The following is a 15627-nucleotide window of genomic DNA, read 5'->3' as shown; positions in this document are numbered from 1 at the left end:
TATTTAATTCGACACTATTCAAGTGGCATTCTGGAAGTCTATATCGAAACCACCGACACTTGAAAAACAGACACAGCCGTTTTCTGATTTCTCGCTTTCGTGTTCACGATCACATATGTCGAAAACTGAAGTATTCAGGTTACGTTCTGAAACTGAGAAAAAGAAAAAAGATCTCTCCACATACTTTACTCTTAAAGTCTGTCCATCTTCGGGACGCCCAGCCTTGAATTTGTTTCACTATTAACACAGAAATTGCAAAGATGTTTGAACTACGAATTAAAAAAAAAAAAAAAAGAACATTTGCTTTCCTTTTGTTCGCAATGCTGAAGATAAAACGCCAAAATTTAAAGCATTATTTAGAGAACATAAACAGAAAAAAACAAGAGATTTATTTCCTGAGAAACATATATATATATATATATGAAAAATATATGACGAAAACTATAGAGTAACTTAGGAGAAGGGGGGGGGGGGGAGGGGGTATCTTAGGATTATCTTATAGAAGCGTAATTAATAAAATGATCAATAATAACAATTTTATAAATAAAATTAAAGCTCACCAAAATAATTCTTTGAAACTTGCAAATATATTTTAAATGCACTTATAAAACACGATTTGGATGAAACTCTCAACATGTGTCCTGTAAGAAAAATTGCGATGCTTTCTAACGTTGATTCATATGATATGTGTTTTGTTGTTCAGAGATTGTGATTTATCTACTATTTAAAGCATTTAATCGACAACAAACGTGTCGAAAAAGAGTTAACACGAATAAGGAATGCTAATCCAGTAAGTATAGAGAAAAATCAATCACCGTAAAGATATTAAATTTTTTCAATAACAAAGTTAATGCGTGAAAAAAAAAAACTAAATATTAAAGCGTGCAAAATCAAATTTGTCTAGGTGCAAATATTTCAAAAATCCTGAGAAAATTTCAATTAAGTAATTTCTCAACTTTCTTTCGCGCGTTCATTATTTCCCGCGTTCTAAATAACCGTTTGCATTGTTATATATACAAAATATTATATAATAATAAAAATTATATATTCTGTAAAATTTAATTTTTTCATTATCACCTTTTAACACATTAAAAATAACAATTTTATATTTAATAAAATGCAATATGATTAAAATGGTGAAATATTTTATATATTTGATTATAGCTTAATGAGAGAGAAAATTAATGTAAGAAGATATGAAATATAATTCAAAAGAGAAAACTTAATTCTCTTTTAGTCATACTCTCTCTCTCTCTTGTAGATATTTAATCATTTAGATTCAAATTATCCAGATCGTATAAAGTTTAGTTGACCCACCCAATATATATTTTGGAGAAGAATGGCTACAATGGAAGGAAGTGAAATTAGGGTCCTAAAATAAATGCGTTTTAATATTGTGCCGAAAATTGCTGTTATAGCTAGAAAAAATCGTAAAAGTAACTATGACAATTTAATTCGACTTATTGTTAGTAGCTTTTTACGCTGGTTTATAAGACGAAGAAAAGCATAATTCTATTGAAAATATACATTCTATGTTTGGGTATTTATTGCACTATGGTCGTTTTATAAAGTGTTACTGTGAAAACACTCATATGAATGTGTTCAGTATAAGTTATTAAAAAAAAAAAAAAAAAAAAAAAAAGTTTTAAATTTTCGGTGAAAATAATAGATTAGCTAGCTTTATCCTTAAGCTAATATGCTTCGTCTTTAAGATAATATATTTTAAAAATAAGTAGTTTGGTCCGAAGAAAAAAGAATTTCAGAAACTTTTTCTATTAAAGAAAGTGTATACGATCTACTTGAAAAGTGACAAATGTTGAAATAAACATCGTTGTTAGACTAATTGAATCTTTTGTATTCTTCTTCTATTGTTAATGTATCGCGTTCGCAAATTAATCTGGGTAAAGTGGCAAATTAAAAGTTATGTTAAAATTAATTGACTGTTATTTTCAAAAATCTAACTGTTTTGAATAGAAAAAAAAAACCTGTTAATTTTATTAGTGTATAATACAAAAATTATATTATATACATATGTATAAATTAATTGTATTAAACCAACTTAATCAAATTAATAATCAAATTTTATATTTAAAAAAGGTGTACAAACGGGGGACAAAATATGATTTCTGCAAATATCAAGCACGACGAGCGGCTCTTGTCTATTCCCTTCAAACACAGCTTATATTTTCTCTTTATTAACGTTTCAAATCGTTTACAGGCGATATCATCTGCTTAGTCTCAATTGCCGAGCAGACGCCCATCGCTTCTGCCAGCCACTCTCAACTCGGGGTGTCATATGCCTCGTTCAGAGATAATATCTATGCGATTACGTCGTAAGATGTCACGTACTTAACTCCCACGTGTGGAACGATACGCGATATTGGTGGAGGTGTACGAATTTAAACAGAGATATTTTCATCCACCTTCTAAACTATCAAACAGTTTATATTATAAATGCTAATTGCTCTTTCATCCGATATTGATATAGTTTACCGCCTTTTAATTGTACGCACATTTCTTGCTGACAGTTTAAGAGAGAAACGTTATCTCTATTTTTTACAATTATATTTAAAATCCTTTATGGTTATATCTTAATTTTACGGATTACATCTCAAGTTAATCTTTAATTTTTCACCTTTCAAAAATATAAATAATTTTTTCTATAAATATGCATTGCTCTCTTCTTCTCCATCTTTCAATCGTAAGATACTTTTCTTTTACTTCCTCGTAGAGAAAGCTTTATTTTCGTGACAAAACTTTTTTCCAGTTTTCTATGCCAATGTGTTGAGAATGTTCCAAAATATCCAAAAATTATATTTTAAAAAAATGTTTGTATATATATATATATATATGTATATGTACGGAATGTACATTATACTATCTCTAACTTTCGCAATTTTTGAGATATCGGGTTAAATTTTTAAAAATGAATAGAGTATAATAAAAAGATGGTTGGTATTTGAATTTTTTGAGAAATGTCTGTACACGCTGTAATTTTCACAAACTTTAAGATATCCTTCTCCACGAGGAAGTCAAAATTAGAAAATTCGCTTGCTTTAAGGAGCTTAAGCTTTGCGAGCGAAATAAAATGATGGGGAAACAATGTGCCAGTTTCTAATTTGCACAATTTTTATCTTTTTTAAATTTTAGAGTCATAGAGTGAAAAAAATATTTCACGATCAACATGCAACATTTTCTCTTTCCGCATTATCCAATAAAGTACAAAAGGCGTCACAGAAATGCCTTCAGTTCTAGTTCAAATATTTTCAAATCCGACGCATCATGTTCAGATCTTTACGTATGATGATTATTAGTTCTCACAATGAGATGAATCGGCATTTTATAATGAATAGTTTGACAACTATCTGGTCTATCAAGATAAAAAATATAAAGTTAACAAAAGGTAAGCACGATATAATTAAATAGAATAGGATTAAATAAATTCTAAGCTAAATTCTAATAAGCTCTCTCTCTCTTTCACATATAAACTCCAATAAATAAACTTAAATAAATAAAAAAGAAAATAACTGAAACTCAAATAGCTTAATATATCCTGCTAATTTTTTTTTTAAATCCATCAGTAAGGATACATAAATATCTAAACACGATGCGTGCGCTCGAATCGAAAATATTTAAAGCGGAAGTGAAGGCATTTCTCTATAACGCTTCCTGTATATATTACATAAATTATCTGCAGCGCGAACGACAGCTTGTGTATATGACGAGGCGACGCCGATATGTGCGTAGCGATCGGAAGAATATATACAACTTATCATTTCGAATTATTCGTCGACAGCACAGATGTATATATTGTTTTCGATCGGCGATAAAGTATCTCCTCGGCGGCAGCTTGTATTCAGCTCTCTTCATTCGGCCACACCTACTCCATTAAATCGAGTATCGATATCGCGTAGCTTTCTTATCGGCCGTTATCTCGCCTTTGCTGATTCATCATTCGCCGACCGTGCTACCGTGCCGATAATAATTCTATTTTAATGTCAATGGGTGCACACATACGAATTTCATTCTCGCATAACAGAATGAAACTGAATAAACGTATATACGAAAAGAAGAAGCAATCCCGATCGCTCTTCTTCTTATCACTTTGCTACGCGCAAAATACGTTCTCCTCTCTCTCTCTCTCTGTTGAAATTCATCAAAAAATTTTTATATTATTCATAAATCTATACTTTAAACGGCGCTCTGCTTAGCGCGATCGAGGAAATTAGCAATCTCGTCATGGATGAGATTCGCTCGTCAAAGACAGATCATTTCTCTCGCTGCGACGTAGCGTCAGTGTGTTTCAGAATTTTACGGCGGAGGAGGTAGTCGGGGGCGAAAGTACACATCAAAGGAGCCGCTATCGGCGCAAAGCTGTTTTTATGCTCGCGTGGCGCGTTCACACGTGTGTGTACTTACGCACATCGCGACGATGTGTATGTGCCATGCGTCCGCTGCGTTTATATACACACGCGCGACTTTCTCGGAGCAGGACCGTGATTATGGACAAAAGGTGGTTCTGCGAGAATCGAATTATCAATACGCACATGTGAGAAAAAAGTACGATATGTATTGACAGAGACCTCTAGTCTGTTTTTTTTTTTTTTTTTTTTTTTTAAGTATAAAGTGTCAAGTGATCAAATTTCCTCCGAAATGTCAAAGTGTTAGTACGGGAGAAAAGTTTTAAAGTATACTCGGAAGAAGTAAAATCGCAATATTGTGTCTAATTATATTTTCCGAATGTAAAATCTCATTTCTCAAAAAAATGGTAGCATAAATCTATCTGACAGACAACATTTTCGTACTATTTTTATGCCACTTGATTAATCTTTTCCGTTTATTATCCTACAATGTGTGTATAGCGTACAAGTTTATTTTTAAATTTTACCGGATAACATGTTGAAAGGATGATTTTTCGATATTTTGTTTCGAGCTAAAAAAATTTCTCATCACAGCCCTGTCACAACGCCGGAGTGTATAACATCACATCGTCAGATATAAATTTTTACGCTTTTTTTCAACGAATTTATGTAGGATAAGCTCGACCGCGAACACTGGTCTAAATGACATAAATGTAAATCGCAATCGATTGATGAACGCATCAATGATATAAGTATAATATAGATTAAGTTAACAAATCCGAATTTTTAAGTTAATGAATTAAACACTTTGCAATCTCTGATCATTGTTTTGTCATTCCATCATAACGCTTACGACATAGTAAAAATATCTACGATCGATGAATTATGTGTCGCATTTGTAATGCGATCGTCCTCACAATTATCTTCTCTAGTAACAAATTTAAATATATATATTCAAATTTAAAAACAAATTGAAATATATAATATTTAAATATTTAATACTAAAAGTAAATTTAAATATATATAAGAATATATTTTTAAGATGATTATATATATACTGTGTAACAGAAAAAAATCTTACAATTAACGAGAGAATAATCTAAAAAAGAAAAAAAGAGGAGGAAAAAAATAAGCGCATTTTAATACTTTGATCGAGCATCATCTATCGAGTATCCGACTTGTCAAACGACAAAGAATTTTTAGTGAAGCGAGAAAGGAGGAGAGGCGAAGGAGGGAGGGCCTTCGCGTTTACGATCACAATCCTCGTTTGCGCTATCGAGGAAATCTTATCACTGTGCAAAGGCGACACGAAGACCGGCAATCGCGTGCTTCCACGGTGCTTTGATATTTGCACGCTGGCACCGATATCGCGGGAAATCCGTTTCTAAGAAGCCCCCGCTTCTCTTTACAAACCTCCCGAAAAGACGAACGCGCGCACGACGATCCTTTATTTCCCTAAGGTGTGTTAAAGCAATCGATGGTATGGTTACACGGGTATATATATATATATATATATATACCAAATGATTCCTGCTCAAGTCTTTTGCAAATCCCACAAATGACGTAGGTGTCTCTCATAAAGCGACAGAGAAAGCGCTCTATTCGGATATTTACGGCTCTTCGTTAAAACTGTATTGAATTAAGAAAATAGAAATCACATAATTTTGATTTTCTTGCAAAAAGAATCCTCTCATTTTGCAATAGCAGAATTAATTCTTTCTAGGAAAACAAAATTTTCTTTTTAATATAAATAATATTTACACATATAAATAAATGTGTTTTTTATATGCAAACGAAAATTCCATAGTAGAATATTTTAATTAATCTGACCAATTTCCTCCCATTAATATCATTTCTCCTCTCCCTCTCTCAGCTTCAGTTATGCTTGTCGCGATGATTCAAGAAGCAAAAAGTGGAATTCAGAAGCGCGTTTAATGACACACGTCATTTTTGGCGCTTTATTATCTCCGCGAGATAATTATGCAACAATATGATGTATATGAACGCATATCGGGCATAAAGAGTCATCGTCGTGCGATTAACGCAATAACCCATGTGTATAATCGTATTTCTATTATCGTTAAATTACATCAAATTTTGATAGATATTGTATGTTTCGCGCAAAGAGCCGATCATACATTTTGTGCGGCCGGGTATAAATAACGGATGTAAAAAGAACGAAATGGAATAACGATAATTCTCATTATCCTTTAATCTCCGATGCGTAATAAATAATTATTACGTAAAAATTATAATACTTTTGTAATTAAAAGTTATGTACTGTCAAGATAATACGAAAAATATCTATCGACAACTGTTCAAGTAAAGAGAAAAAGTTGATATAATGAAGAGGATCCTTGATTGTTTCTATGAGTAGAAAATTTGTAGGAGTGTATATAGGTTCGGAAAAATACACTGAAGCGCTATTACACAAGAGAATGACATATATGATTCAATTATATTTCACAAAAGAACGACACGTCTAATTTATACCGCGACTTGTTGTCGACTGACTACGCGAAACAGACAATACTTCGAGAATATAATATTTGATGTAAAAAAACGAAACGTAAATAATAGACAAATATAGACAACAGAATGTAAATATAAGCGTGACGCGTTCGGATAAATTCGGTTACATGAAGCAAAAAATGTAAGTTTATAATTTATAGCGATAATATTATAACGTAAAGTTAAAGATTATATTCAATTATATTCGTAATAAATCAAACATTATTAACTGTATTGTGTTTAAGCAATAGATTTCGTCACTAAATAATAACGAAACGGTTGTGTGTATAAAGACATATAATATATATTTATTAGACTTTACATGAAAAAAAAACGCAAATATAAATAAAATATATATATATATATATATATATATATATATAAATTTTATTCATTCAAATCGTAATTTTTTTCTTTGTATCGGAGATTCTGTATTACGCAAGTCTAAAATACGTCGACATTTCGCTTTAATAAAATCTGGTCGCCTTGAAAAAAAAAAAAAAAAAACGTTAACGGTAGCTATAGATCGCGTAACACTTGGAACTGGCAAAGGCCGATAAAGAGCATCGCTATTGCGTGATAGTGTTAAAAGGTTTATACGGCAGTTGGCGGCTGCCATACGTGATGACACTCTTTACCCGGTGATCTGCTTCCCGTCATTCAACGATCGATAATAAGATCGCGCGCGGTGAGCGGACTTTAATAAACAATTATGTTACGTTTTACTTTGATCGAACGAGAGATTACGTCACAATGATACCCTTTGTTAACCAAGGAAAAAATTTATGCTACGATATATGTTAGTGTACGAATATTTTTGGATACAAGATTGCATAATTAGAAAAAGTGTAAGCCGTATTAATGGATTACATCCTTTTAATTATGCAAACAAAAAAATGAGAATATCGAAAATGAAATTTATAAAATCGATTTGAGTTTACTTCAACGCAACAGAGACTAATATTATAACAACATATTAACATAGAGTCGACGAATCTTTTGAAAATTATCAGAACACGAAATTTTCCGTAGTATTCACAAAATTCGAAATAATGGTTCAAAATGATAAACTAACATGGCGCGATCTGGCATTTTTCAATTATCATATTTGATCGCAAAAAATTCCTCGATAGCTACTTTTGATCGAATAATCGTCGTCACAAAGAGTCTGTCAAACTAATCTGTTAAACTAATCTGTTAAACTAATCTGTTGATCTGTCTTTAGTTTTCATGCTTGGAATAAAAAGATTGTTATGTTAAGTCCACATTTTATGGGAAAATTCTTATAAATATATAAATAAAAATTGTCGTGGCCTTCTCTTTAAAATAATTCATCCGTTTAAAAGTTATTAAAGTTTGACATGCCACATTTATTTAATAATTTTATAATTTTTCCTGTATATATAATCGTTTTTTTGCAGAAATTTATAAAACCGATGTTACAGTTTTATAAATTTGCAAAATTAAAATTTGCATTAATTGAGGCTCCGTTAATAGATAATACATCGCAGAGAAACAATTGTCGCAATAATTTAACATTTCCATAATGTATGAGCCTTTGATGTCAAAGCTTTTGTATGACCATTGAATATAAACGTACAAAACATGTTATAATATTGATCGCGTATAAAATCCGATATTATATAATCGCTATAAATCTCTCACGCGCGATAGACTCCGGAAGAATAAACAGATATGTACAAATGTATGACTTTGCATGCCGGATGATTCGCGGTTTAAAAACTTGTTAAAACTGTTCGGTTTAAAAACTTCATCGGCTTGCCGAAAATCGATCTATTTATATTATTCACGTGGGAAAGAAACTGTCATTCCGCGTAAAAGAAGATATAGACGCAAAACGCGCTTTACGCGTCTCTTCTTCTCTCTTTCAAGAGTCGAGTCTCACTCGAGTGTCACTTTACCCCTTAACGACACTGACCGGTTCGGCTGACAAGTTGCTGTAAGTCTCGAAACGTTTCGGCGTGATAAATATTCCATGAAATATATGTTTCTTTCCGAGTCGCCACGGTGTCTGCGTGGACCTCCCTGACAGTTCGAATGTCGACGGTAACTCGTAATGGGAGGAGCAGCCCTCTCGAGCGCACATTAAAAGTTTTATGCGCGTGGGTGGTTGTGCGGTCACGGCTCTACACGGTGTCTGCGTAATGTCGCTCGGCGCTGCACGCACACGCGCGATCGTTTGGTAAGATGGAAGGACAAAGTATTTACCGTATAGAGAGACGCGAACTGCAGTTGAACTGCAATTTACTTGGATTTACAGCGCGATTTTCGACAAAATATATCTATGTGAACGTGAGGATAATTACTTTCATCTATTTGGCAGCTAGATAAATCTAACGAGTAATAAAGTTGAAAAGGGATACACACATATACACAAACAAAGACACACATACACACACACACAAAAAAGATAAAAAGTTATCTTCACAAGCATTCAATTTTTTGAGTTTATCATTTAAAAAAAAAATATGATTTTATAAACCGACAGGTACGATTTAGAAGACCGATTGCTTAAAATCGTACCGTTTACGCCATAAAAAGATTTATAACAAATTAATTTGTTCTTGACGAAAGATTAAACATCTAATAGTAGGTATCTAAAACATCAAGGTAAAATGTTCAATATTAACTTAGATACAAATTAGTGCCAAATAGGAAATATAACATAAAATATTTTAAATAGTACGATATATATGTATAGGCAACTCTTCCCTATTATCTAATATACATATAATTGTGTACGTACAAATAATTTGATTTATATGAATGTTATTTATTTTTTTAAGGGAACCATACATATTTTCAAAGTTTTTCGTGTAACATATAAAAACTCTGCTTTACGATTTTACTGAAATACGACCGACCTCCATTTCTTACGCTTTTCTGCGGTCAAAGGACCAATGCAAGATCTCGGCACGAGGAAAAGACGAAAGATCAGCGGCGGAAGACAACAATGTGACAGTGGCACGCTTACGCCGAACCTTGGAAGTTATTTTTTGGGCAATGAATATTCGTTAGGACCACGATCGTTTTAATAAAATAAATAAGTAATCTCGCAAACAGGGGAATTATATCCCGTCGTAAAGAAACATAGACTGACCTCGCATATAAGAAAGTTTCGAAAGTTCTACCCTTTTTTCGTTCTTTTTTTCTCGCTACAATAAAACGCGGCAAACGGAAGGGAAGAAAGGGAAAACGTCGAAAGATAACGTGCGAAAACACGGAAGAAAAAGCCTGGAATTCTGTATGGAGCCCATATTACCAAAGCCCATAAAACATCTTTCAGCGTCCATCTCGAGACGCGTGGCCGCAAGGCCATCCTGCCACTTCATCTTCCTCGCCCGTCTAATCTTGTTTGATGCCATTGCCAAATCTATAGCATGAGAGTCACTACGGTTCCAATATGATGCACTCAATCCGTTCGTTGTTATGAACTTTTGTTCGTGTTTTGTAAGACTATCTTTGTGGAATTTGCCCCATGGAAATGAAGACGCTTTGAAAAACCAGAAGGTTAACTTTCCGACGTCCTTTCGTTCAGAGTTTTTTTTTTTTTTTGTTTAACTTTAAGATTGTTTTATAGTTTTAGATAAGTTTTGCTCAAAGTATCCAAAAATTAATTTAAAAATGAAGATCCGCTCCCATTTTTTAGAAAATATACATTTTATTATTATATACTTGTAAAAATTATAAATGATTTCTTTTCTCCGTCACCCTCCTTTTTTTTATTATTTCCATTCGCAAATTTACTACTTTTAAAAAACAACAATCTACACTAACAATCATACATGCAACCATTTTTTAGTATACGATTACTTTGCTTCATGAACAATATTGCGCTTCAATTTATGACAATTACGAGTCATTCTCACCTTTTTTCAACCCAACGAATTTCCTTACTTGGACAGCAATATCTTTTCTTAGGAAACATAGAAAGTTTTATATGAACTTTTTTGCCACGAACATTGGCAAAAGGATGACAATATAATGAAATAATAATAGATATTTTTTGAAGAATAATCTTCGAAAGGAAAGTAGCTCTTCGCTCGATGTCAGTGAGACCCGAATAAAGTCGAATAAAGTAATTAAAGGAAGAGATAATACAGTAAAGCATTTATTGCGTTATTCATTTTGACGGAATACCTGAAAATTTACGGTAGTTGCTTCCTAATTTAGAGAACATCTACTCACGAAAAAAATTCAAGGACGGACACAGGGTATGCATTAAAACGATATTTCAATGGCACGTGCCAGTGACCCTGAGCTAAGATTTTTCACTTCCGAGAAAATGTATAGATACGTCCTTGCGACATCTCGCATTGCGCATTAATGCCGCTTGAAAACAAGAAAAGAAAAAAATAGACAGCTTCCTGTTTAGCAGCTTTATTTTAACTAACTGACCATTTTTCGGCGTCTATAGAGAAGCCAGTTGTGTGTAACATATCAAGGATGTAAACTGTCCTAAGCCCTAAATAAGAACGGATACTATACAGACTGCATAGAAACAGCAAAAAGAAACGAATATAATGAAACGAAGCAAAAAAAATCTTAACATGCAATTTTTTTTCTTTTTTTTTTAACATCTTGTAATTAATAAATGTGTATAGTACTATCTATATAAATCAAAAATATGATAATAAGAGCATGGCGTTAAATACGGTACGAGTAAATGGTGATCTTCAAATTTTAATCCATAAGCTATCCTATTTATAGCATTTACATCTTCGAAGCGTTCGATCGATCGGGACAAAGAGATTCTTGCTTCTTTCGTCTTGATTGAACATTTCGAAGCACGGCATCAATTTTAGAGGGCACTTTATGAATTAAAATTTGACAGTGTCAGAGACGCGTAGATTTCGCGAGGATTTATCGCGCACGAGACGGCGGAGGGATTTGCTCCATTGAAGTTCAACGAGAGTAGTCTCTCGCGAGATGCGTTCGTAAAAGCGAAGAAAGAAGACACGAGAATACACGAAGGAAAGGTAGAGAGACAAGGATGCCGCCGGCGCCTCTGATCTCGGCGATTCCATCATCAGCGACTCCGGAATGGCAGATAAAAGGCAATTGGATTTAAATCATGAATACGAACGAAGCGGGCGTAGAGAAGGAAGAGGAAGCGAAGTGAAAGAGAGAGAGAGAGAGAGAGAGAGAAAACGACAGACACGAGAGAGGCAGCCCGAGCCCCGACGGCAATCTGGTGGTAGCTTTGTGACGGTAATGGCTTCAACCCCTGGCCTCCGACCCCCGGGGGTGTCCTGCACCCCTTCTCATTTACCGGTGAACACGCGCGGGAGACACAGACACCGACAAAGTTCCACGTGTGTCGCTCTCGCGTCGAATCTGGAATGCGCGCAAATACGTACATATGAACATATATAGGATTGCGACGGTAAATTGGCACGCGCTCTCAAACACGGTCGGCTGAAAATATTCCATTAATTACAGGTACAAAAGTGCGTTACGAAAATATCGTTTGCGGATTAAGCGACGCATTTTACGCCGATGACGACGAACGCGCGCAATTCTATCGGCAGCAAATCAATTCGTTTTCTATTTTCAATAACAAGTATGCCAAAAAAAAAAGGAAGCTATTCTATTCTATTAACTGTTAAAGTAAAGAATATATAATCCTCAAAGAAAGATAGTTAGATAAATTTATGTGCCTTATTCTTATCGATTATACACGATTGTGATTTCTCTTAATAAGTGGTCCGCAGAAATAATTAATAAACGGCGATTACAAAGCTGGAAAATTTATGTTAAAATTTTTATGTTAAATATTTAAAATATTTATATATAAATTTAACATATTACTGTTGTGTTAATTGAACTCAAATGTTAAATTATTAAAACAATTTTTTAAAAAAAGAATAAAGATAATAGAATGCGCATATATTTTTAATTTTACACAATAGAGATATGTTCCGTATTATTTGACAGGATTTATCTGTTAAAACTTACAAAGAAAAATTTTAATTTTATTCTATAACAGAAGTGACAATGACTGCAGACCGTCAATAACTTTTTTTCTAAGTTAATTTCATCATTAAAAATATATGTTGATTTTACACAAAATATATTTCAAATTACTATGAAGAGTTTGCATTTATTTTATATTGAAATATTAACATAATATTAGTGTTAACATATTCATTTAACATATCCATGTTATGTTAAATTAACATAAACATTTATGTGGACCGTTTAAGACGTGCCATATATGTTAAATTTAAGCCAAACTTTCCAACTGTGTATAAGCTGAAATAAAATTAAATAGCTTGAATGATGTGTGACTGGGATTAAATGCAATTTTTAGTAGGATAACATATTGTGCCAAAAATAGTTTAAAACAGTTTAAACTATAATAAGCAAACATATCAGACAAGCATACATGTATACGCGTGAAATAATAAAATATTAATCAAATTGGTTGGATAAATATCGATATACGACGATTGAAATTGTTGCCTCGACATATGTAGCGGGATGAAGCGCTTCCTGGAGAATCTCCTTTCCTAATCGATCCCTCCGACCCCGTTTGGAGACCCGCGGAAAGCCCGGACCGTCGACATCGCGACGCCCGTTCACGAGCTCCACCCACCCACGCGTTATCGTCGTACATGCGCAACCCAGACGGTTCGCGAGATGACATGTTCGCCAAACATCGTAAAACGGCCCGCACCGTAATCAATCCGGCCGCAATTAGCAGACGCACGCCCGCTGCGAGAGCGTGGCTGAATTTACGCCCGCGCTCACCGATGAATTTTACCAGGAGGCAGCTCCGTTTACCGCGCACATTCCGTCGTCACAAACGCAATTGATAACGCGCATATACGCAGTGTCATCGGAATGTAAGATGCGTAAAAGTAGACGATCTTAAATCATATTGTCGTTTGTTTATATTAGTATTAATGAATCTTTTAACCTCTCAAACTCGAAAACAAAAATAATCATTCCCTACAATTCTTTGAGTTCGAATTTCGAATCTTCAAAATCGGACTCTGTCGCGTGATAATTTTGACAAAATTTAAAAAAGTTAAATGTACATTATAAAAAAAAAGAATAGGATTACTTTAATATAATTTATCACAAATTAATAGTTTTAATACAATATGTAAAATTTTTATTCCTAAAATTAAATATATTATTAAAACTTGTAACTCTTAAAAAAAATCGAGATAATAAGATTATCGCGAATAAATGATAAAGGAACATTTTGAAATTTTTATAATTCTTCTATTATATTATGTGATTTATATTTTCATGAAATAAACAATCGCGTAAAGTTTCTTCGCTCTTTGACTGAAACTAATAAATACAGATTTCTATTGCTTAAAAGATAAAAACCTAACTGTTTTTTTTTACGCGAAAATAAAAATTAACTTATCAAAAACATTAGATTCTAATTTCAAAGCAATTTAATAATTTACTGTTTTATTGAACATCGCTTTTCAAGTGCAAATTTTTTTTTATCGGCATTTCTCTCATAAATATATTTTATTAAAGTTACACACATAGAATAAGACAGAAATATAATTTTATTGCAGAGGCCATTCAGAAAGTATCCCTACATAGATGTAACAATAGCATTTTACAAGCAACACAAAAATGTCTTTTGCTTTGTCATCACTTGATTTAAGATAAAGAGTGTTTTACCTGCACTTTTGATTTATTCTTCAATAACATCCACCACTCGCCATCAACTTCGTCAGTAAATAAGGGAAACACTGCAGGAAGGCTATTTGAAACATTCTGACTCATAACAACCTTTGTAAACACACGCATTCATCTGGTCCTTCGTCAATGCGGCACGTAATAGAGGGACAGATCTGCATTTTCTATTGTCATCGATCAGTCCTACTTATTGCAGAACAATACAAATATTCACTCTCACATACGACGATCGAATTATCGAGCAAATTTAATAAGTATTTAATTCTTAAATTTAATAATTTTTTTTTAATGTTCAATGTGTCTAATATTTTATTTTAATATAATATAGCGTTTATATAGAAGCCTATAAAAGTATTTCTAAATGTTTGTACCACAAAAATTATATATATAATGATGTAAGATCCGAAAGAGATAACAAATTTCGTACACATATAATCAATATTCAAATTATAAGTTTTTCATATTCTCACGTCATATACACTTTCACGAAATAAAATCTCGATATTAATATATTTTGCTATTCTACGTATTCACTCACATTCTTTATATCATGATTATTTTTTTATATGATAAGTATTTTAATTCAATTCGCGCCAAAATGATCAAACCACACACAAATTCTTATTAAAAAAACTCTTCGCAAAACATCTATTAATGTCAATCTACCATCTACAATATATCTGCAATATCTACGAATTCGTTATCTCAAGATAAAATAAAAGATTCGTCACTCACCGATCGACATCGCTCGGCAACAGCATCAGAATTCACGGCATGGATGATGCTGCGTTGATCTGTAACATATATGTAAATAGAAGATTTTAATGTAACAGCCGAAAATAATTAATATTTCAAAAAATTTCTATTGACGCTTTATGAAATATATATATATATATATATATATATATATATATATATATATATATATATATATATATATATATTACAGATGTAATAATCTCGAGTAATTGCATTTCTGTAATTATCAACTATGCTTATTATATCTTACTTTGACCGTTACATTTTCCGAAAGAGCGTTAACGTACAGCGGAACGAATTTGAG

General features: G+C 32.7%; 1 long non-coding RNA gene across 1 annotated transcript; it reads right to left on the bottom strand.

Moving 5' to 3' along the window:
• Nucleotides 1-11519: 11519 nt before the first annotated feature.
• Nucleotides 11520-15386, bottom strand: LOC138932605 (uncharacterized). Its single transcript, XR_011446798.1, has 3 exons — nt 15300-15386; nt 14547-14750; nt 11520-12230 (listed from the first exon to the last, which is right to left on the bottom strand). It is a non-coding gene; the product is annotated as an uncharacterized lncRNA (long non-coding RNA).
• Nucleotides 15387-15627: the final 241 nt, after the last annotated feature.

The sequence above is a fragment of the Polyergus mexicanus genome, unplaced genomic scaffold, assembly GCF_030449975.1.
Source record: "Polyergus mexicanus isolate NDT 795.1 unplaced genomic scaffold, iyPolMexi1.0 SCAF_4, whole genome shotgun sequence".
Classification (NCBI taxonomy): Eukaryota; Metazoa; Arthropoda; class Insecta; order Hymenoptera; family Formicidae; genus Polyergus; species Polyergus mexicanus.
This window is presented reverse-complemented; position numbering and strand designations above follow the sequence as displayed.